The sequence below is a fragment of the Salvia miltiorrhiza genome, chromosome 6, assembly GCF_028751815.1.
Source record: "Salvia miltiorrhiza cultivar Shanhuang (shh) chromosome 6, IMPLAD_Smil_shh, whole genome shotgun sequence".
NCBI lineage: Eukaryota > Viridiplantae > Streptophyta > Magnoliopsida > Lamiales > Lamiaceae > Salvia > Salvia miltiorrhiza.
The window spans coordinates 8,339,415-8,361,044 of record NC_080392.1 but is presented as its reverse complement, the minus strand read 5'-3'; the positions used below and the strand labels follow the sequence as shown (position 1 = coordinate 8,361,044).

General features: G+C 37.2%; 1 long non-coding RNA gene across 2 annotated transcripts; it reads right to left on the bottom strand.

Annotated features, from left to right (window-relative positions):
- Positions 1–10,369: 10,369 nt before the first annotated feature.
- Positions 10,370–13,251, bottom strand: LOC130988415 (uncharacterized). 2 transcript variants are annotated; one of them, XR_009090091.1, is made up of 3 exons: positions 12,600–13,251; positions 12,283–12,389; positions 10,370–12,190 (listed from the first exon to the last, which is right to left on the bottom strand). It is a non-coding gene; the product is annotated as an uncharacterized LOC130988415 (long non-coding RNA). The 2 variants fall into 2 exon arrangements; XR_009090092.1 differs by having other exon boundaries at positions 12,283–12,378.
- Positions 13,252–21,630: the final 8,379 nt, after the last annotated feature.

The window sequence follows — 21,630 nt, the reverse complement described above, 5'->3', positions numbered from 1 at the left end:
CCATTCCCACTTCCATTCCATCATACCAATCACCTCCTTAGCTTTTCTAACTATCCGCTATTAGGTCAAATATTAGGCCAATGCACAAATTTAGTATGATTAATTGTCGTAGTCAGATATGAGCTATGTTTGACATTTGTAGACGTACAACAATTAAAGATTTTATATATCTAGTGACGTTTATGATTGAGTATTTTTATTCTCGAGATTAAGATTTCTTCAATCACCCTTACAATGAGATATATATATAAATCAAATAAAACTAACTTAAATTAAGAAATGATCAATGATCTTAGAATATCTCAAAGTTTCAATCCATCAAAATAAATAAGAGATTAGTGTTATTATTTTTATCTATCAATGCTGAAATTACCATATGTCCAAACACACATATATTCAACAAATAGAATAAGTACGTGCGATGATACACGTATGATAGAATGTATCAAAATAATAAAGAATATTACGCCAAGAATGATTACCCAATTTGGTGATATAACACCTTCGTATGGAGGGCTCGCCCAGGAAAAAAATATCCACTATTTGAAGTTAAGATACAGATAAACTTACAATAAGACTCGAATTTACTTAGCCACTATATCTCTCAGAACCTTACCAATGATGGAGAATTGGAAGCAAGATAACCAGTTAATCCCTCACAAAGAATTCATCAATTGCTTAGTGAAAAAAATAATTCACAACCGCACGAACACTATCGCTCACAAGAACACGAAATAGAGATTTCACATGATCACACAAAAACGCAGAGTATGATCTAACAGGACTCACGAAATATTCTAGGACTCAATAGAATAAAAACGAAATATTCTAGGACTCAATAGAACAAAAACTCGTCTAAGATAATGATACTCGAACCATCTGATAATTTTCCTCTAAGAATATAGAGTCCATGCGTCTGCTGCTGATCAGATTCACAGGATAAAGCAATCCACTGCAGTATATTTGATGTATAATTCCACTTGAATAAGAAGTCATGTGCTTATCCATAAGCTTATCATATTTTTTCAACATGTATCACTTTATGTACATAATTCCGCAGATACAATCTATATATTGACAAATAAATAAGAATATTCATATTCTAACAAAGGCTAATCATTCAGCATTCCTAAAAAAAAAAAAAAAATCCTAATCATTCAAAGAAACGCCCCCTTAATATGATGATGGATAGATAGTATTTAAGGCAAAAAATCTCAAATTTAAATACATCATGTGCAACACAATTTCTTAAAATATTATTTTTTTCTAAAAGAATATACATAAAAAGTTTTTTTTTTAAGTCAAATAAAATTAATTCAAAACAGCATAGGTACAAGGAGTACTCAAAATCAAAGTACCAAGGAGGGATGTCCACATACACCATCAGAAAATAATTAGGAGATTCTAGAAGAAAAACAACTAATAGGATTCGAAAACTAACAATAAAAAAAAATACAAAAATTGAAAGGAGAGTTCGCCCTGAACCACCTCTAAATACAAATAATTATACATCAACAATCCTATCAATATTCCAACACCCTTCATTAAAAATTTTGTCATTCTTTCTTCTCCAAATCTTTCAACAAACGCAGCGCCAAATATACCTAAAAAGTCAACTTTGATACCCTTTTAAGTTTAACAAACAAATACAACAAACAACACGGTGACAAACGCAAAAGAAGAACAAATTACAATTTGGGACCACAAACTCATGAAACACCCGAATATGAGGAAATCTATGCAATCAACTTTGAAAATTGTAAGGCTATTTTATTAATACTACCTTAAATATATTTTTTTCCAAAAAAAAATGTATTGATTATTAATGAATGGCCTGGTATTATTTTAATTGACTAGCTAGTTAAATTCAATATTTATATATGACAATAATCTTACAGTTGGATTAATAAGATTAAGAGATCAATAGTATAAAATATCTTTAGTAGAAGATAATGCATGTCTATCTTCTCAAATGCTTTTGTCATCCCCATATGAGATTATTTAATTTATCACATTCTACTCCATCGACTATAGTATTTGGTATATATACAGATATACTGCATGTGAACATGCTCTGACTTCCAACCAAATTTACTGTTTTGGCCTTAATTAGAAAATATACAAAATCAATCAACAATCTTGCCTTTTTCCTTCTTCTTTTGTTTTTTTAAAAAAATCTATATTAAAGATCTTCTTTCTTCGGAAACGACAACGCAAATGATTACGCCACGTGTTAGTCTTCCATGCATGCAGCATGTGGAATTGTGGATAACAATACTTTATAAAATTCAAATTAATGCCCGCCAAATTAACCTTATTTATCGTAATCGGTCCATGTAAATTGAGCATTATTAATGTTGTATTTGATTGGTATTAATCAGGTAAATATCTCGTGATCGATCTATCGATGGCTTTTCAGGGTCATCTAACCAAATTGGATGATATCTAATTTAATTTGGTTGTCCCCTAAATCTTAAATTGAGTGGGGTGGGTAAGATTAGACTCTCGATATGTTATATCAAATGAAAAATAATTTGTGTAGTATATTCAATCTTCTATAACTTTAAAAAGAAATTTTTTTTTGTAATAATCATATAAATATAAGCATCCACCTTTGGGTATATGTATATACGCTCTCCATTAACAAAAAAAGTTCTAGAAGGGAACTTCACGAATATTAATAAAAATAGTTGAGTGTATTGTGAGTGGAGAAGTGACCACTTAAAAAATAATGTTAGTTGTTGAAATTGTTGGCCCAAACCAAGCCTATTCCTGGCAGCCCATTACCATCACTTAGCCCACAATTGGCAGCCCATCTTCCTTGGTTAAATTTGCAGCCCTATCTGCTGCACTCTAAGAGTGAAATTATGGAACCCTCGCTGCCTCCTTCCTCCTTGTTCCCTCCTCCCTTCTCTCTGCGTTTTCTGTGTGAAAGAGAGAAGCTTTGCCTGTGCCTTCACCATACCTCTTGTCATCTCCGTGACTTGGGCGAAGTGTGAACAAGCTTAGTGCTTGTGTGTGTCTTCTTCGTCCGAACTGAGCTATCTCTGCGTTGGTTAGCCTGAGTGAGGTTGAGGGTGATTTGGCAGTGGAGTTGCTGGAACGTGGTGCTGTCGGAGGAGGACTACTTTGGGTTTGAAAGAGACCGAGATCTGAGCCAAGGAGAGAGCCCTGCTGCGTCGTCTCGCCAGTTGTGGCTGCGTCGTCTCCGACAGCTGCTCCGCGTCGTTTCTGGACAGCCGCTGCTGCTCCGTTTCCGGGCAGCCACTCAGCTGCCCCATCTCTTCTATTTCCTGTTACTTTAGCTCTCTATTACAGCTGCACTTTCTAACTCAGTCTCTTGGTGTTTTCTCTTTGTGTAGGAAACTAAAGAGCACGTCTAGCTCGAACGATCAGTGAGCTAACGTGTGCGTGGTCTTCGCAAGAGTTTCGTGTGCAGCTGAGCTTCGGGAAAGAATTAAAAAATTAGGCTTCGGCGTGCGAGAACGGTGAATCGACGGCGGGGCAAGATATCCACAACAGTGGTATCAGAGCCTCGTTAGTCTCGCTGTCGCACCCTCCGCGCCGAGGCTCTCCTTAATCAGCGATCCAGATCGCCGCAGGTATGACGAGGTTTTGATCTTAAGCCTCGCTCTGGTAAATTGGCGAAACCTCCCTGTTGTTTAATTCCTAGAGGCTGCCGACTGGCGCATCATAGGTTGCAATCTAAATTTCTAGAAAACTGCCAACTGGTGCAGTCTAGGATTGAGACTTTGTTGCTGTTTACCAACTTGCGTTTTTTGTTGTGCTTATGTGAGTAATCTTAAGTGATTATCCTGTGCTAGCACGTGTGTCACAAATCATGTGTTTTCCCTGTTGAATCTGCTCTGTTCATTGTTGCTTTACTTTCCGCTGCACTTTCAGATTCTAAAGTGGGATAGTATTTGTGTTCGTTCTTTTATTTTAGTTTGTCGAATCTGCATGATTTGTGTGCCCAAAGCTTTGCTAGCTTTGAGAATCCGTAGTTGATTCTTCTCCTGCATCCAAAAGAGTTAGAGTGATCCCCTGCACCGGTGATAAATCGTCGTGTGAACTGGGAAATTCTCCTACTCGCATTTTGGATTGATTCTGTGTGAACTTGCATATCGTGTGTTTGTCTCTCTATTAAACCAGTGTATTCTTGACTGTTTTACATGGCTTCTGTGAACTTTGGTGTGGCTCCTTTCAATGGAAAAACCGATTTTAGTATCTGGAAGCAGAAAATGAAATGCATTTTAGTCCAACAACATGTGTTTAAGGCTATTGATCATTCATATGCTAAAGATGAAACTGAAGAAAAGAAAGCTGACATGAATGAACTTGCATTGTCATCCATTATTCTCAATTTGTCCGACTCTGTGCTTAGGAAAGTTGGGATGCTTGATTCTGCTAAAGAACTATGGTGTAAATTGGAAGAGTTATATACTGAAACTTCTTTGCCATCAAAAATGTACTTGCTTGAAAAGTTTTTTAGATTCAAACTTGATTTATCTAGAGACATAGATAAGAATCTCGATGTGTTTACTAAACTTGTGCAAGATATCAAGTTAACTGGTGATAAGCATATTGATGATTATACTCCTGTCGTGCTGCTCAACGCTATACCTGATTCATATAGTGATGTCAAGTCTGCTATTAAATATGGCCGTGACAGTATTACTTTGGATACTGTCATTAATTCTTTAAAGAGTAAAGAACTTGATTTAAAGCAAGGGCACGGGGGGAAGCCTGAGGAGAAGGCCATGCATGTTAGGGGTAGGCCTAAAAACAAATCCCAAAAGCATGCTAAGAAAGAAAATGAATCTTGTGATAAAAAGAAAGGTCATAGTAGAGGTCGATCTAAGAGTAGATCAAAAGGTGGTCGTAAATGCTATAATTGTGGTAAACCTGGTCATTATGCAAAAGAATGCCCTAAGAAGAAACATGATAATGAGCCTGCGAATGTGGCCTCTACGAATGAGTCTTTGGGTGATGTGTTTGTTGTTACAGATGTGAGTGACTTGCATTTTGCGAACTCTGTGTCCGGATCTCTATGTGAATCTGAATGGCTTGTTGACTCTGGTTGTACCTTTCACATGTCTCCCTTTCGAAATTTGTTTTCAAATGATGAAGAGGTTAAGTTTGGTCATGTGTCTATGGCTAATGAGAAAAAGTGTAATGTGATAGGAACCGGTGATGTCTGCTTAAACTTTGCTTCTGGTAATGTGCTTACTTTAAAGAATGTGAGACATGTTCCTGATCTGTGTTACAACTTGCTTTCATGTGATGCACTTGAAGATGTAGGTTTAGAGGGGAGATGGGGAAATGGTGTTATGAAGATCATGAAAGGGTCTTTAGTTGTGTTTAAAGCTGAAAAGAAAAATAACCTTTACATATGCCATGCTGAGTCTGTCTCTGATAATGTGAATTGTGTAAATTCTGTGCAAAATGATAAGACTTTACTTTGGCATAATAGGTTAGGTCACGTGAGTAATAAAGGGCTTGAAATTCTCAAGAATGATGGTGTGTTTGGTAATGATAAACTGTCCACTGTGTCGTTTTGTGACTCATGTGTACTAGGCAAGCAATCACGAGTGCAATTCCCTATTTCTTCATACCCTAATCTGTCTAAGTGCTCCACTATGCTTGAATACATGCATGCGGATGTGTGGGGCCCTTCTTCTATTCCTACACATGGTGGGAATAGATATTTTCTCTTTGTGATTGATGATTTCTCTAGGAAGGTCTGGATTTTTCTTTTGAAAAATAAATCTGATGTGTTTGAAAAGTTCAAAAATTGGAAAAACCTTATTGAGAATCAAACTGGAAAGAAAATAAAAGCTTTAAGAACTGATAATGGCCTTGAATTCTGTAACAAATTGCTTGATGACTTGTGTGTTGAGTCTGGTATTAAGCGCCATAGATTTGTGCCCTATACACCTCAACAAAATGGGGTGGCTGAGAGAATGAATAGAATCTTATTAGAAAAGGTGAGAAGTCTGCTCGCTACCTCTGGTATGTCAAAGAGTTTTTGGGGTGAAGCTGTTCATACAGCTACTTATTTGGTAAATAGGTCTCCATCTGTACCTTTACAGGGTCGATGCCCTGAAGTTGTTTTTTCTGGTAAGCCTATTGATTTGTCTAATTTAAAGGTGTTTGGTTGTGCTGCGTTTGTGCATAAAAAATGTGATAAACTTGAACCTAGGTCTAAAAAATGTGTTTTCTTAGGCTACCCTGAAGGGGTCAAAGGTTATAGATTGTGGAATAGAAGTGAACCTGGCTATAAGACAATTGTGAGCCGTGATATGATTTTTAATGAGTTTGAATTTCCATGTTTAAATGCTCAAATGTCTGCTTCTACTTCTAATCCTGAGACTGCTCCAAGTGAGGTGGAGCAATTACGTGTTTGACCTTCTTTTGATGATTTATCTGTTGAACGTGCTATTGAACCTATTTTAGATGATCAAAATGAAAATAGTTTGCCTTATTTACATGCTGAAAATGCTCATGAAGATGTGATTAATGAAGATGTGCATGATTATCAATTGACTAGGGATAGACCTAGAAGGACCATTAAACCACCTGAAAAGTTTAATGACTTTGAAATGGCCTTGTTTGCTTTCAATATGTTTGAAAACATTGATAATCAAACACCTGCTTCTCTTCATGAAGCTAACCAATCGAAAAATTGGAACCAGTGGTTAAATGCTATGAGAAGTGAAATGAGATCTCTTCATGCGAACGATACTTGGGTTCTTGTGCCTTATGATGATTCTTACTCTGTTATTGATTGTAAGTGGTTGTTCAAGATTAAAAGTGAGATTGAATCAATTAGGTACAAAGCGAGGTTAGTTGCTAAGGGATATACTCAAAAAGAGGGGATTGATTATACGGAAATCTTTGCTCCTGTTGTGAAATTTACCACTGTGCGTATTATGCTTGCTCTTGTTGCTCATTTTGGTTGGGAAATGAAGCAAATGGATGTGACTACTGCTTTCTTGCATGGTGATTTGGATAAACCTATTTATATGAAACAGCCCGAGGGGTTCGTTGACCCTGAAAAACCAAATCATGTGTGCTTGCTTAAGAAGGCCTTATATGGACTAAAACAGTCACCTAGACAATGGAACATTAGGTTTGATAAATGCATGAAGTCTTTAAAGTTTGAAAGAAGTGAGCATGACCATTGCCTGTACTTTAAAGATCTCAACTCTGTGCCTATGTTCTTGCTTATCTACGTGGATGACATGTTGCTTATTAGTCCTTGTCTCGAGTCCATCAAGCATATTCAAAAATGTCTGAGTGATAATTTTGAAATGAAAGACCTAGGAGATGTTAGTAAAATTCTAGGCATGAACATTGTTAGGGATAGAAAGCGCTCTACCCTTGTGTTAAACCAGACTTCCTATGTGAAAAAAGTTTTGAGTAAATTTTCTATGTTTAACGCTAAACCTGTGGATGTGCCTCTTGCTTCTCACTTCGAGTTAAGTAAGAAACAGTCTCCAAAGACTGCTTCTGAAATGGATGCTATGAAAAAAGTGCCATATTCAAATGCCATTGGATCTGTGATGTATTTGATGATTATTACTAGGCCTGATATTGCTTATGTTGTGAGTGTGCTTAGTCGTTATATGTCTAATCCTGGCATGCCTTGAAGTGGCTTCTTCGTTTTTTAAAATCCTCCATGAATATAGGCTTAAATTTTTCTAAGTGTCCTGATGGTGTGAAACTTGTTGGATATGTTGATTCTAATTATGCTAATGATAGAGATAATAGGAAATCCACCACATCCTATGTGTTTACTCTATGTGGTTCTTGCATTAGTTGGAAATCTCAACTTCAAAGCATTGTTGATTTGTCCACGACTGAATCTGAATACGTTGCAGCCACAGAAGCTATAAAGGAAGCTATTTGGCTTAAAGGCCTTTTATCTGAACTTCGTGTTATAGGTAAAGACGTTGTGGTTTATTCTGATAGTCAGTCTGCCATCCAAATATGCAAAAATCCTGTGTATCATGATAGAACAAAGCATATTGATGTTCGTTTTCACTTCATTCGTGATATTGTGGAAAAAGGCACTGTTAAACTTGAAAAAATCCACACTGATCACAACCCCGCTGACATGGGCACAAAGTGTTTGTCTACTGAGAAGCATGTTACTTTTCAAAAGGCTCTTAACTTTGACTTCGGTTGACTGCCATGTTAGACTGTTGTGACTTGTACAAACTTTGTGTTTGTGCACCTGCGTTACTTGTGTGTTTGCAGGAAAAAATCGGCAATGATGATACTTTCGGTCTCTACTCCTTTTATTCCCGTAGTCCACCGCAGTTGGGCCAAAGGTGGAGATTGTTGAAATTGTTGGCCCAAACCAAGCCCATTCCTGGCAGCCCATTACCATCACTTAGCCCACAATTGGCAGCCCATCTTCCTTGGTTAAATTTGCAGCCCTATCTGCTGCACTCTAAGAGTGAAATTGTGGAACCCTCGCTGCCTCCTTCCTCCTTGTTCCCTCCTCCTTTCTCTCTGCGTTTTCTGTGTGAAAGAGAGAAGCTTTGCCTGTGCCTTCACCATACCTCTTGTCATCTCCGTGACTTGGGCGAAGTGTGAACAAGCTTAGTGTTTGTGTGTGTCTTCTTCGTCCGAACTGAGCTATCTCTGCGTGGGTTAGCCTGAGTGAGGTTGAGGGTGATTTGGCAGTGGAGTTGCCGGAACGTGGTGCTGCCGGAGGAGGACTACTTTGGGTTTGAGAGAGACCGAGATCTGAGCCGAGGAGAGAGCCCTGCTGCGTCGTTTCGCCAGCTGTGGCTGCATCGTCTCCGACAGCTGCTCCGCGTCGTTTCTGGACAGCCGCTGCTGCTCCGTTTCCGGGCAGCTACTCAGCTGCCCCATCTCTTCTATTTCCTGTTATTTTAGCTCTCTATTACAGCTGCACCTTCTAACTCAATCTCTTGGTGTTTTCTCTTTTTGTAGGAAACTAAAGAGCACGTCTAGCTTGAACGATCAGTGAGCTAACGTGTGCGTGGTCTTCGCAAGAGTTTCGTGTGCAGCTGAGCTTCGGAAAAGAATTAAAAAATTAGGCTTCGGCGTACGAGAACGGTGAATCGACGGCGGGGCAAGATATCCACAACATTAGTGATGATAGTTAGTTGTATTTTTTATGAATGTTTCAAAATAGCAAAAAAAAGACTTTTTTATGGACGGAGGAAGTATATATTTGTATGTGGAGATATTTTCTTACCATTCGGAATTCTAAGAGCCACATCGATATTTTACTATTTTTTTATATTATTGTTTTAGAAAGCAGAGGAATTCGTAGAGCTTCATCGATATGTTACTAGATTTATACAAAGAGGAAAATGTTACGATGCATATTTTATGTGATCACTTTATACAAATATTGCTCATGTTTTAGCTCATACTAGTGTGTAACCCGTCGAATTTCGACGGGTATCATTTGGTGTTATAATTTATATAAAAAATGTAAAAATTATTTTTTAATATATTTATAAATTATGGAGATTATTCATTAAAAACTGTTAATATGATATAGGTTTACGTTACACATCAAACTAACATGAAAAAATAAATTAAAGAGGACTTTCATCCTTAACATGACTTAGCAAAACGTATATTCAAAAAATTATTTGCCACTCACCATTATTTGTCACCCATATCCGCAACCCGCGGATACCCACCACCCGTCGGGTATCCGCCATCCGCTACCCGTCACCCGCCACCCGTTACCCGTCGAATACCCGCCACTCACTACACGTTGGATACTCGCTGAGGCTTAAAAATAATAATAAATATAAATTGAATAATAGAATAATTCTATGAAGCATGGAGATGAATACGTAATACGGAAATGATACGATAAGGGGACGTAATGGTTTCCTCTAACTCGTGTCTTCCTGATACAATTTCGACAATATTTTTCATTACTTCTTGTGTCATCCATTCTATCATCCTGAGAGTTATGGTATTAACTCGTTTCGCGAAGTATAATCAATTTGTGTGCATTTTTCAATTTTCATGTTCTTTCATAAATCTCAATAAAATACTAATTGTATTTTTACTCCCAAAGTATGATCTCATTTCAAATCTTGAAAATACTCACCAAAATAAACAAAGAATCCAAGAATATCTAACATTTCACCATGATTAGGTATATACGAAATTAGGCAAAAAAAAATTCCATCTAATTTATAAATTTTGTAGTACTTTGCGATTCAAACATTATTTGGATTATTGTCATTCGAAACTGATGATTCAAATTAAAAAAAAAAAAGACTTTAGTGGAAAAATGATATCACATTAATTTTTCAACCAATTAGACAAACTCAAATTCATAATTTCAACTTGTAACTTGGAGTTTTACCTGGATCCTCAAAGGATACTTCCATTAATAATTGAGACCGTCCACATTAATGAAATCTAAAATGTTTGAAAAAAATGAGGTAAAAAAGTCTTCACCTCCAGTAGATCAAAAACTCTGAAACTCGGCATCTTGAAGATTGATTTGGACAATTCATTCATCATGATAATCGAAAAGAACGAACATCATATCTTTGCACTCTTGAAGGGCCTCAGTCGATCTTCTCCAGCATTCAAACTGATACCTTGAAAGGCTACAAAATTCACTTCCTTGTTCTTGACGTAGTTTCTCATTAGCGAAAACTTGTTTCTAAAACATTTACTTTCATGAATATATCTACTCAAGAAGTCCATATGACTAAAGCATAGCAGAATTGTTAGAGGAGCTAGCCATGAACAGAAAGTATAATTGATTTCAACATACTTAGTTATGTAACAAACAGAGAAAGAAAGTTAAGTCTGAAATGTAGTCGCAAATGAGCAAAAGAAGAATTTGTGATTCCTGACCATTGAAAATCAAAATCCCATCAGTTCATTTCAACATCAATCAGAGCAGAGATCACAAAACCTTATCAAAGAAAAGATACTAATAGAGATTGCGATTCAGTAAATAAATCATTCTTGAATCATTACACATAGCTATACAATCATTCTTGAATAAAAGATGATTCATTACTGTCAAAGTACTCCCAAAGTAAAATCAAAAGCTGAGGACAAACATAAAACTGGAAAGTTACGAAACAAACGGTCTAATATTCCAATACCGTAGATGAATATGAGGATAGGTATCACGTGCTTAGATCATTCACATTTTCCACTTTGTGATCACCTATGTCTATTACACAAGTTGAGAAATAAATATAAAGGAATGGCGCAAATTTTTCTTATTCAGCATCAACAGAAATAATAGCTCCAATTCAATAAAAGGTGCAGCAACAAACTCAATTCATAATTTGCAATTAGACATGAAAATCACAACATTTACAGCCAATACTCTCAAATTGAGTGCGGTGTGCGTGAGGCACTCACACACACACAAACAGCTCCGAGCCTCCGAGAACATGTAATCTCCGTAGCTTAAATTGTATTTCATTATCGTATTCAACAGTAGCTGCACCCCAACCCATTGAAAAACGGATACACATTCATAGAGTTGATTAGCAAAATCTAAACCAAAAATCTGGAAAATACAAATAAAAAGGTTTATTTAAATTCCTATCAATTCAATATATGATCTATATCTACCCAAGATTGGTCCCCTGAACATGCTTGAATGACATTAATGACATTACAGAAGGAAGTTCCCTTGCATCTCATAAGCATCTGTTGAGAAGAAAGCCTAATGAGTGATACTCATGCAATGGTCCAAAAGGGAGCCATTGCAGACAATCACCAGACAACTAAGAAGACCTTTGAAATTGACTAAATATTTCATCCACGCAGAGAAAGAAGCAAATCATATATTTGTGCAATATAACTCAAAAATCTGCCATCATATCCAAAGCACTATCACATAAAATGAAAATGACTACTCATTTTATTGTCTTTTTTTTATGTGCATAAATAGAAAAACTATTCCCTGTTACTATTCACTACTATTCACAGTAGGTAATGGAATACATGAATAACTGGAATAAAATATCACAAAAGAATCTTCTTAATTACATATTAAATCCATCCCACAAAAAACTCAGAATCATTACAATTTCAACATGCAAAGCAACTAATTTACACATAGCCACCAAATTGAGTCGAGATTCAAGAAGAGCACTCACTTACAATTGTAGATGAAAGGAAGCCAAAAATATTGATTTGGGTGCTGCAATATAGAGAAATACAGAGAGAAATCAATCTAATGCAGAAAAAAAAAATCAATGCAAATGAAACACAGCAAAAGAAGAAAAAGGTTACCTTGGACTCGAGCCGACGGCACGACTGCGCGTCGTTGAACGATTTTCGGGCTCAAGGACGGCCTATAGTCGCGGCAGAGAAGACCAACTCCGTCGACTTAGTCGATTCTCAAACAAAGAAGAAGAAACACAATAAAGGAGAAGAAAAGTATGCGGCGTAAATCATATTAACTAAGAAATTTATAGCTCAAAATCTAGGTTTTAAGTTTCCATTATTAAACATCTTTCCAAAAACAAATCTTTCTAAACTTAACTATAATCATTCTATATTTACAATGCCTGTGTAGGAATTAAATCAGGAAACTAATTAATACATACCAAGAATCACGGCAGATCGCGGAGGGCGCCGGAGCGGGTGGTCCGGCGAAGCAGAATGCAGCGGTGGGAGGTCCCACCAGTTGTGATGCAGCTCTGGCACCAATGCGATCAAATTTCGGTATGTAAGCAGGGCTCCCTTTACTCACCCCGTGGTGCCGGGTGAGTAGAGGATCGCCGCGATGGAGCTCGGGGCGGAGGCGCGCGTTCGAGCATCGAGAGGAACCGCCGTGAATTCTACGAAAAGCAAAAAATGGGGAAAATGGAAAACCCCCAAATCTGCAGATACGAAAAGAGGGCTTCTGTGAATTCTTTCTGGTCGAATCAGAAGGTGGAACCGTGGAAGGGGTAGATCTCATCGCGGCGAATCGCGGTGGAATGCGGCCGGTGAGTCGAATCGCCGGGGGAGGGAGGGGAAAATGGGGGTGGCATCGGGGAAGGTGGAAGAGCAGATCTCTAGCGGGCGGCGAAAGGTGGCAGAACGCGGCTGCGGCCGGTGAGTCAAATCGCCGGCAGAGGGAGGGGAAAATGGAGGTGGCATCGGCTGGTGGGTCGAATCTTCGCGGAGAGGGAAATGGAGGTGGTGGTCGACGCGGAGAAAGGAAGAGAAGAGAAATTGTGGGTATCGATGGATCATCAAATAATTTTACAATATTTAACTTAATTAAATAATATATATAAAATAATAATAATTGATGTGGAATTATATTGCCACGTCAGCGATAGAGAATTGAGCTAGAGGCTCTAGAATTGCAGGGATTTTGAATGGTGAATTTTTAGTGATGCCACGTAGGACCCCGGATTAAGGAGAGCGCAGGATTCCTTAACCGTATTATATATTTGATTAGTGTTATTTTTAATAAACTGTTATTAAAATCATTAATTTATAAGTTACACAAAAATTAAAGGTAGATTTGTTTGTTTGTTTTTTTGTTAATTATTTGAAGTTAGGAAAATGAACAAATCAAAATTTAAATTTAAATTATCTAATTTATAATTAAATTTAATGATCTCTCAACAACAATTTATGAAATATCATAATAAAATGAATATATAAATAAAAAATAACATTAACATTGAGACTAAATATGAGCTACGCTTATATAAAGTTTTACATAAAATATGTAGTACTGACAGTTTTCTATATATATTTTTAGAATATTTATGAACCTCACTACTAGATGAATTTAGATAACCTGAGGTCCTGAACCTCAAGCTAGCATTATGATAAAAACACGAATATGAGATGTTGAAGTAAACAAATTATGTCTTTGACTAAACAAACTTGTCATAATCTTGCTAGATGATATGTGGAGTTCTTATAAATGATTGTGTTTTGATTTATTTTTTCTTTTTTGTTATAATGTCACACTTGTGCACAATGATTCCATAATTTTTCAATATTATCGCGATATTCAAATTTTGGTATTGATACATTTATCTGGCATCGCTTCTTAAAAATATGGCTCTAACGGTTGAAAATTCGATCGTTAAAAATGAAAATTCGATTGTTAAAATGAATAACGACCGAATTAACAATCGATTTGAGTGGTTGTTATTTCGATTGTCGTTCCATTTTTTAACGATTGCAAATTAGATAATTATAAATTCGATTTTTGTCACATTTATTATTTAATATTTTTAATGATTGAATTTTTCTTTTTAATGATCGAAAATTCAATTGTTAAAAAAAACTCATTTTCGATTATCCAACGAGCCTTTTTAATGTATTTTGTACTCAATAGTAGACGTCTTGATAAACTTTTTAGTGATCGTCATCACTCATGGAATTGTTGTAAGTCAAGCACGAATAACCATGAAGGTTCTTTCGAGTAGTCACCTATATAAAATATGCATATTATTGACATATTTAACATCTATCAATTCATTTAAACTCTCATTCAATATGCAGTATCATTCATGCATACTCTTAGATTATCAAAAATGATATTTAGATAATTAGACTTGTGGTGTCGGCGGAAGAGTGATAATAGAAATAATGATCATTTAAAAAAAATAACATTATCATTAATTTATTTTAAAAAATTTTATATTATCGCTAAAAAAAGATTAAAAAATTCTCACCAATTTTAAAATAAGAAAAAAACTGAAAAAAAATTAATATTAATGACCAATTTTACAAAAAAAAATAATAAAAGTAATAATATCGAAATTTTGATCGTTGAAAAAATAAAAAATACTTCCCCCGTTTCAACTAGCTTGATTCATTTCTTTTGGGCGCAAGATTTAAAAATCAGTGTTTACTGTTTTAAATGTGTAGGTAATAAAATGAATAAGTGATCAGATGTTTATTTGCTTATATTTATTCCCTTTTCATTTAATTTTTTTTTATAAACTGAATAATTTTAATTTTATTATGATTAATTAAATAAATTTAAATAATTTATTTTATTTTATTTCTGACTAATTTAATTTTTTTTTAAAATCTAAAACTAAAAAAAACAAACTAAAATTCTAAAAATTAAATTTAAGGCTTCTCACGGCTGAAATTCAACAAAAGTGCATTTCACATATCAGAACTAAATGGGGTGTATTCGTTGTGGATTTCCACAGACTTTAAAAAGTCCATGGAATTTAAATTCCATGGAATTCACATAAATTCCAGACGACTTTCAAAGAATTCGTGGTTGGATTTCACCCCGATTTTCACTGATTTTCGAAGACTTTATGGGATAATTTTGGAATTGAATTTCATGAAACCAGCGCCCGCGGAGAACCAGCGCCCGCTAGAAGAGACCCAGCGCCCGCGGAGTCCCAGCACCCGCTGGAAACCCAGCGACCGCGGCAACCCAGTGGCCGCTGGAGTAGGCTTCTGCGGCCACAATCATCCCTCAACTTGCTGGTGCTTTTGTTTACGCAACTACTACTTGTTATCACGAGAACAGACCCTACTTGCACCAAGTATAAGAAAGCTAAACCAATAATCTAACTAAAAAAAGTTAAAGGCGATAGAAACGTCCGTAATTTCAAATTATCAGTAAAAAAAAGGATCTTTGCCGCACCAACTACTTAATATAATAGCATCACAATCAAATAATCCCAAAAATTAATGCATCGGACAATCAAAAAGGGGGAAAGAGAGCAAACGTCAGCTGCATAATAAATTTCAAATGTGCGCCTAAATTTGTAAATACATCAAGTTAACTGGAGATAATCGCAAAGTGGGGCAAATATAACGAGTAGAGACTGAAGAAATGAATCACCTCGAAGCAGAGATGTAGTGGATAGTAGGGGAGAAAAGCAGAAATTGCGGGGTTTGAGTAGCCGTGAAGGGGGGTAAGAGAGAACTGAAAGTGGTGGTGCGAGAGAAGACGCAGCGGTGAAGAGGGGCTCTGCTGTTTGCGGTGGAAGTGCAAGCGAGCAAGACGAGTAGTTGTGCTTCCATGGGTTTTGTAGCAAAACTTGATGTTCGAATGGTTGATTATGCATAATAGAGAAGAAGATTATTGAGAAAACTTGTGCTTCTCAACGATTGCTGAGTTCCAGCGCTCGCTGGCTTCTTGGCCGCGGGCGCTGGAACTCAGCACTCGCTTAAAACTTCATGGATTTCAATTCTCGTGGTTCTTGGCCGAATTTCGTCGTGTGTATTTTTTGGATGAAATCCATGAAAGTCATTCCGGATTTTAAGTCAATGGAATAACGAATACACCTAGATTTGTATGGATTTTAAAAAGTCTTGAACGAATACACCCAGATTTATATGGACTTTTAAAAGTCTTGAACGAATACACCCAAATTTCTGCAGACTTTTAAAAGTCTTGAACGAATACACCCAGACTTTTAAAATCCATAGAAATCCATCAAATTCCACAACGAATACACCCCCCTAAAATTCTAGCGCCACAATACAAGAAATGGAAGAATTCAGTTTTGCCTTTAGGCTAAATATTTAATATTTCAAGTTCACGCCACAAACTCCAAAGCTAAAAATAACAAAAAAGAAGGTCTATAAGTAAGTACATAACCTGATCTAGTGCAGCCACAATACAAGAGTGAAAAATAAAATGGTAAGGAAAGATTTCTGGACTGGAAAACACAATTAATGTATCTAATTCATCCTTGAAGGTTGCATCAATAGAAAGCCACGCCGAGGCAAGCTTTTGGAAGCCCAATCGAAATTATCTATCTCTAGGCCGACCGTTACTCAACTGTGGGCATCTGTAAAGAAACAACAAGCAATTGGGAAAGTAATTCCTCGTTAGTGGTAAGATTAATAACACAAGGAGAAAGGTAGTTCACTCTTATCTCACGTTACTTTAAATATGGAATATACGAAGAGAATCACTATTAGGGAATTAGCAAGTGGATTAGGACAAAGCAAAAGCACCATACGAAGATGGGTGCTTGCTGGAAAAATCAGGGCACACACATCTGCCATAAAACCAGATTTAATAGTCCCAAACAAGGTATATATTAAGGTTCAGATTCTCCCTCTAATCCTTAAGATTGGACAGGATTGTCAACAAAATCAAGTTTAGCAATATGCACAGCGTAGTGCATATCGATGAGAAATGATGTTATATTATTTGGGGTTCCACACAGATTCTACTTAGAACTTGGAGAGCCCAAGTCACATAGGACATATAAAAGTAAGAAATTTATCTCAGAAATTATATTCATGTGTGTTGTCTCAAGGCCATTGATTGCAGACAATGATGGACAAGTGTTGTTGATGGAAAAATTAGCATTTTTCCTTTAACAATGCAAGTAGGGCTGGGAATCGGGTCGGGATCGGGTACCCTACCCGAAAAAATCGGGTACCCGATCCCGAATAAGCTCGAAAATCGATACCCAACCCTGAACCCGATATTTTAATCGGCTACTCTAATACCCGACATGGGTATTCGGGTACCCTAAATTACCCGGTCAAAATGACGATTTCCAAAGTCAAACTGTGAATTCGGGTAAATCGGGCATTAGGGCACCCGAATTACCCGATTTGACTTAATAGGGTATTCGGGTACCCTAATACCCGATTTTTTTTTAAAAAAAAATCGAAAATGTGCCCTCTATTTTAAGCTATTTCCCTATATAATTGTGCTAATCAGCAGGGCAGCAAATTCAAATGAGGCTAATAAGCAAAATTCAAAAGAAGAAGAATACATGTTGTGATGTTGTCGGAGCTCCACTGACAGCACTACTGCTGTGGGGCGACAAGCTCGACGGCGGAACGACGGGGCGACTGGGCGAGGGTCGCGGCTGGGAGCGAGCTCCTCACTGGCGACTGGCTCTAGTCTGGGCGACAGTGGGCGAGCGAGGGGCACTGCTGGGTCGCCGACTCGTCGGAAACGAGAGGGATTTCTGGAGTGGGAGCGGCCGGGCGGGAGTACTTAGGGCTGGGACTGGGAGTTGGGAGCTCAATTTCAAACGGGAACGGCGGTGAGCAACAACTTAGTTTAAGTTGTTTTAGACTTTTAGTTTCTTATAAATTTAATTAAATAATTTAAAATTTATTAATTAAAAAATTGGGTATTTCGGGTATACCCGATACCCAATTTTTTCACACTCTAAATACCCGACCCCGACCCCGATCCTAAATTTTTCGGGTATAGGGTACTCGATACCCAATTTTTTCGGGTCGGGTAATCGGGTACCCTATACCCGATCCCGAACTTCCCAGCCCTAAATGCAAGTGCCAACAAAGATTAATAGCAAGAACAGACAAGCAGGCACTCTCAATGCAGTTGGCATGGGTAGATGATCCATTCTGATTTTTTTTAATTTATTTTTTTCTTTTTAAATGATAATACTTGAAAATTATCTTGTTGATTTTTAAAGGGTTAATTACACCAAAACTCATTAATTATACCCGAATTTCCAAACTTTCCATGAACTTTTTTTTTAATCAGCAATTCCCTGAATTTAAGGGGTTGAACAATTTTTCCATGGTTTTTTCTCTGGTGAAGCTCCGAGCTGACATGTCGCCTACATGGTAATAGTACCGAGCTGACATGGCGCTTACTTGGACTGAAAATTTGACACATGAAAAATAATAATAAAAAAAAATCAATGCTTTTTTCTTTCCCTCCTCCAGGTCCGGTAGACCGCCGCCAAAGGACTGTTGCCGGAATAAGATGACCCCTCCTCAAAATCCACCACCGCTGCCTTCTTCCAGCGAAGTGGCGACGAGGACCACCGCCTCCGCCTTCCTCATTGGCAACGATAAGGCACCGCCACCTCCCTCAATCTCAGACACGAAGATCGGCCCCTCTCTCGCTTTGATTGACAACAACAAGCCGCTGTCAGAGCCCTCGTTCCTGACCCGAACTCAAACTCTGGTGAAAAAGTCACCATTGCCGCCTCCGTCAAAAACCTAACCCCCGAAACCCTACCACCCCGAACATCTGCTGATTCCATCGAATTCCTATGCGGATGTCGCAGGCGGTGAGAGACGGGGGCGCGAAGGGGCCGACGAGAAGGGAAAGAGAAAGGGGCGCGAAGGAGCCGTTGGCCCTGGGCTTGTTGAACCACCGCCGCTGCTGTGCTCGCTGCTCCCAATTTCAGCAGACGCCTTGGTCGCGAAAGGGATGGAGGAAATCGCGGCAGGCGGCGGCAACAGCTGCAGCTTCCATTTACGCAGCAGCAGCAGCAGTAGCTTCGCGGCGGCGGCAGCAATTCCAAGAGAGAGAGAAACTGGAGAGAGAGAGAGATAGAGAGAGAGAGAGAACACAGGACAAACGACGTCATTTTATCCCACCTAAATGACGTCGTTTTATTTAATCGTCCGTCAATTTCTCGTCATTTTTCCGGCATATCAGCTTCTAATTTGGGGAATTATGAAAATTGTGGAAAAATTGTTCAACCCCTTAAATTGGTGGATTTGCTGATAAAAAAAAGTTCATGGAAAAATTGAAAATTGGGGTATAATTCATGAGTTTTGGCGTAATTAACCCATTTTTAAATTATTAGAAGGTTGTTTTAATAAGTTTGTTGTTTAATCTTGATTTTATCTTACGTATCAAACACATTTCATACGTTATTTATAGTTTTTTTTATCTTATCTATCAAATACGGGGATGCAATATCAATCTCACTTTATTTATGATACATACTCCCTATGTCTACTGTATTGTTTCCACTCTGTGGATGATACAAGTTTTAAGAAAGTGGTGAATAATAGTAAATATTATTGTGAGTGGAGTTTGGATTCCATTATTGTTGTGAGAAGAGTTTTGTAGATCCTACTGCTATAAATGGAAGTGAAAATGATATTGTGAACGGATCAAAATAACAAAAGTGAAAACGATATCAAGGACGGATGGAGTATTTCCTAAAAGGGATCTATTATACATATATTAAAGTTAATCTGTTTAATTTATCTCAATTGAACTACCAAATATGCCCTTTAAATATCTTAACAAAGACAATGTACTAGTTTGAAGAAGATCAGAAACTAGATTATTAAATTGAGAAAATAACGCATTTTCCAATTCAAAATTTCCTCAACAAGCAAGCAACTTCCCTAGAAAACCTAGATAAATTGTCACACTTCTAATTAGAGTTATCTAAATGGATATCGAATTTTTAATAATCCAATGACCAAACCAAACCGTTCGAGTTCAATTATCATTTTTTCAGAAATTTCTAGTATCGGGTTAACCAATAACCGAATAATCAAAAAATATTTTATTAATAATTTATTATATATATTTCATTGCCCGCACTGCAATTAAAATATATCTCTCACTTGTCGTCGCCCGCTGGTGACGCCGCCGCCATCGCCCTTTCGATGTCTCTCTCGCCTCGCCGCTGCAGTCCCCTAGACAGCATGTAGCGCCGCTGCTGCAGCACGCAACAGTATGCCAGATGTCGACGCGAGTACGTACCCCAATCCCTAGGGGAGAGGTTCCTAGTGTTCTCCCCGCCTCCCCTCTCAGCTGTTGTTTTGTCGGTCGTCCCGTTATCACTGCTTCAGCTAACTAGGTTTGAATTCAAAAATTTTCTTTTTCTCAATTCCAATTTTGATTTATCATGTCATTTTCGGGTAGGGTATCGATCTGATTATGCTCAAATCTGATTAATCTGAGCCGAAAAATCGAATTTGAGCAGAAACAATAAAAATCAAATCCTTTGATTTTGAACGGGTGTTCGGATACCCAAATAGCCATTCCGGTAATTGAATCGGTTATTGGATAACCGATCACCTAAAACAATTCAAAAACAGTTAGTAAAATAAGACATATTTCAGATTCGGGTAATCTAAAATGAACCGTTTGGACAGCCCTACGGTTCTAATATATGTAAACCAATGGGGAAAATAATACTCCCCCCGTCCCGCTAAAGTTGGCAACATTCGTTTCGGCACGGAGATTAAGAAATTGAGTGTTATACTCCCTCCGTCCCGGCCAAGACGCTACATTTACTTTTTGGCACGGGATTTAAGGAGTTGCAGATTAATGTTTTAAGTGTGTAATAATAAAGTGATAAAGTATGAGGGAGAAAGTAATAAAGTGATAAAGTAAGAAAGAGAAGGTAATAAAGTGATAAAGTAGGAGAGAATGTAATAAAGAAATACTTAATTAATGTTAATTAAGTGTTTAAAATTTCTTATTTTTGCCAACTATAGAAATGTAGCATCTTTATTGGGACGGCCCGAAAAGGAATATGTAGCATCTTGGGCGGGACGGATGGAGTATGTTTTAATAAAGTGTGGCCTACAATTGTTGACAAAATTAGTGAGTAATTGTTGACTTAATTAAAGTAATTTTGACATTTTTAGAAAGTGGCCTACAATTGTTGACCAAATTAGTGAGTAATTGTTGACTTAATTAAAATAAACTTTTGCTATTAACACAATAGAAATATGCTGGTCAGAGCGTGGAGCCATTTGATTGGCTTTATTTCAAAAGGTAAAATATTCAGTAACAATAATAATAGGAGAAAGAAATTAAAGATGAAATTAGTTGAACCGAAAGGAACGTAGGATGGTTGGACACATGTCCCCCTAGATGGACCCCACTTTGCAATTGATTGAAAATCTTCTCGCTGACAACATGAGATCAAATTTTGGGAC